We start from the raw sequence: 3,801 nt of genomic DNA, 5'->3' as shown, positions 1-3,801 counted from the left end.
AAAATACATAAATTAAATTAGAAAAAAAAAGGAAACCTTCCAAAAATATAGAACTAAATTAAAATAAAAAAAAAAAAAAGGTCCTTCGATTTAAGCAAAATTACTAGTTACAATTGATGAACTCTGATGGGTCGGATGTCTGGAGGTCCGTTCCGAAAGGTCGGAGACGGCGTTCTTTTCGTAATAGATGTAAGTGGGCCCACAAAACAAACCGGGGCTCCGATGTTCATGCAGCAAGATCTGGTGACTGAAGTAAAGCGACTGGGGGACTTTACGTAGGCCACTACTTGTAGTACTGTTGTGGCAAATAATCCCATTGGCCGGTATTTCACCATAAACATTACACCAAAAGCATTAATTCTCTTCATTTAAAACAAAACATACTTATAATGTAATTAAAACTATTTACTGCCTAATTAAAATATTTACATTTTAATATACATGGCGTTAACATACCGCCATTTGTCTTGGGACAAAAATTCAAAGTTTAATTTAAAATGACTAGTTCGAGGTAAAGAAATTGGCCTATTTCATGAAAAATAAGAAAACATTCTACTCAAATTGAACAAACAACACAATCAATTGAAAGGTTAATCTGACTGAAAAATTTCTTCTGTTATCCGAGAAGATGGTAGGGGGATGCGGTCAAAATATGAATGGAATATGGTCCGAGTTGCGGTCAAAAAAACTCAAATAGTAAATGATTATACTATTTCAGTTTTTTGGACCGCATCCGGACCATATTCCATTCATCTGTACACATGGTCAATCAATAATCTTCCAGTATAACACAGATAAGTTGAAATAACTTATTTAATACTCCCAACGTTTCGGCCAGAATTTCTAGACTTCATCAGGGCTAAGAACAGAACAAGATAACAATCAATGAATACAGAAAATATAAACAGAATAACATAAAGTAAATAATTGTGCAGAATAGAATTAATAAAATTAAAGTGATGAGAAGTTGAAAATACAAAGTATATATAGGTAATCGAATAGGTAATAAGTAGGTGAAATAACATAATTAAGGAAATTATATAAATATTTGAAATTCTATAGTGCAAAGAAATATGAATATTTTAGCTTATTAATAATTTAAAAATTTAAATTATGGAAAGAAATAAGAAAATTGAGAGAAAGAAAATATATGAACAAATGAAATATGTAACCATAATATTAGATAAAGAAGCAAACTAAGAAGTTAAGTTTAACAAAAGAAGTGAATAGAGAGAAAAAAAATTGAAAACAACATTAATAATATATGGTGAACAAAACTAATAACATAGGTAAGGAAAATTAAGAAAATAATAGAAAAGGAGGGGGGAGGATAAAATAAAGATAGGAGAAAAAGAGAATAAAACATAAAACGAACCTGTTAGCTTGAAATCGTACCGCCAAGTTGGTTCTGCGCTGCGAATGACCTGACTCAAAAATACGTTACGAAGATGACGAATTGTATTTTTTAAAGAGGAAGCGGGTAAAAAATAAAAAGTAGAAAATATTTAGAAGAGGAAAGCGTGTGAGAGGGTGACAACAAATGGTTAGCAAATGTTAAAAATATATATATGTTACAAGGATAACGAAGTACCGGAAAATGACAAAGTGTCATAAGTATTTAACAACAGTTAAAAAGAGTAAACGTATAAGAGGGTGACATCAAATGTGTTAAAAAAGTTTGAAAAGTGAAATAATATGTCAAAAAGTGGGCGGGGAAATAAGATAAATAAATTTTAAAAAATTAAATAAATAAAAAATTCTTTTTTAAAAAATTAACTATTTGTGAATATGTTAATGATAAGTTGTGCTTGTCGGTTTTTAAATTGACGGAAGAAGGTTCTAATTGGATATAGAATCTTTCAGAGATGGCCTTTTATCCTGGTTACGAACTGTAGCTAGTATAAACATTTTGTAAAAATTGAAGGAATGATTTAAAGAAAGAGAATGTTCCGAAAGTTTTGAGGCAGAATGATTATGCGAGGAAACAGAATATTTGTGTTGTTTGATTCGGTCTTTTAAGAGGTATTTGGTTTCACCGATGTAAGCAGAATTACAATTAGGGGTGGAGCAAGGGATGCGGTATACGATATGTGATCGATGTAGAAGAGGAATAGGGTCTTTTAGTTTTTAGTAAATATTAGATAGCGTGTTGTGAGGTCTGAAAGCAATAGGAAGGTCAGGTATAGCAAAACGTAAGAATTTTTGGATGTTATTGGAAAGAGAGATGTATGGCAGTGACCTGTATAAGGGGATAGAAAGGGGTTGTGAAGAATTCTGTGAAGTGGTGATACGATTTTGGTAGTTGTATATAAGTTTATGAACGATATGGAGAGGGAAGTTATTAGCTAAGAGTATTTGTTTCATGCAGTGTGTGTTTTTTTCATGGAAATAGGAATCAGAAAGGAAAAGGCCATGGTGAATAAGGTTTTAAGGCTGCGTTAATTCTTTGATGGTGAGGATGCTGGGAGTGGTAATCTAGAAGTCTGCCTGAGTAGGTAGGTTTGGTGAACCAGTCAGTGGATATGGTGTTGTCTGGGTTTCTTATGATGAGGAGGTCAAGGAATGGAAGGTAGTTAATATTTTCAATTTCTACAGTAAATTTAAGGCGTGGATGGTAAGAATTAAAGGTGGATAAGATATCAGGGATTTAAGACAAGGAGGAGGTCATCTACATATTTTGTAATAAGATTAATGCCAACTGGAAAGAGTGGGATAGAGGAAACAAAAAAATCATTTAGGACAATGTTGAAAAGATCGGGAGCTAGAGGATTTCCAATGGCCAGCCCTAAAATTTGGTTAAAGACCTGACCCTGGAAGGTAAGGTAACCAGATTTACAACAGAGTTGAAGGGATTCAAGGTAGGAAAAACGGTTAAAGAAAGTGTGGGGTGTAATGGATGTCCAGTTTGCTTCGACGATAAGGAGTTATTGTCTATTGGAATGTTGGTGAATAAACTTTCTACATCAAAAGAAACAAGTATATAGTGGTAATTATGGTATTCAGATTAGGTAATATGGAAGATACAATATAATTTAAGATTAAAATTTTCTAGTTCTTTAGGAATGGTAGATTTCAGGATTTACCTAAGATTGAGTCACACAAAAGAACAAATCACCCTGCTTTTCCATTTAAAACTTTATAAAAAAACTAACTATATTGATTCAACAAAGGTTTGACTTTACAAGAAAAAATATGTACCTCATTTTGACAAAGGTTTGGTGACAATGTGATTCCACAAACATTCAGTAATCCGATTAGATCATCATTAGATGTTTTTTTTAATTATGCAATCATTACTTACAAATTTTATTTGTTTAAGTTCAAATTTGACACTATTTATTATTTTGTTTTTCTTGATTACAACCTATGTTCTATTTATAATTTTGTAAATTACACTTTTTTTTCACAAGCTAGTTAATACTCTATTTCTTGAAATACATTTTAATTAGTGAAGTTTAACCTATTTACATTTGCACCACTATTCTTAATGAAGAGAACACTCTAATGTATAAAACACACATTAATTATAAGTATAACAATTAATACAATTAATTTAGTAATGCTAAAAAACAATACGAATATAATATAATATATGTTCTCGTCTCCAATATTTCATTGACCAATAGATCTGGACCTGTTAGTCCTTTTTCAGTGTATAAACAGTTTCCTAATATAGGAATAAACAGTTGTATTCACTTTTCAGTGAATGAAAACTTTGAAGGGTATTAATTAATTTTTCATGAAATTTAATATTTAAATATATAATAGAACTATACTGAGCCAAATATAGATTTTTATTTA

This window comes from Halyomorpha halys, unplaced genomic scaffold (genome assembly GCF_000696795.3).
Source record: "Halyomorpha halys isolate HHAL.00 unplaced genomic scaffold, Hhal_1.1 Scaffold18.1, whole genome shotgun sequence".
In the NCBI taxonomy this organism is placed as follows: domain Eukaryota; kingdom Metazoa; phylum Arthropoda; class Insecta; order Hemiptera; family Pentatomidae; genus Halyomorpha; species Halyomorpha halys.
Note: the sequence above shows the minus strand (reverse complement) of the source record.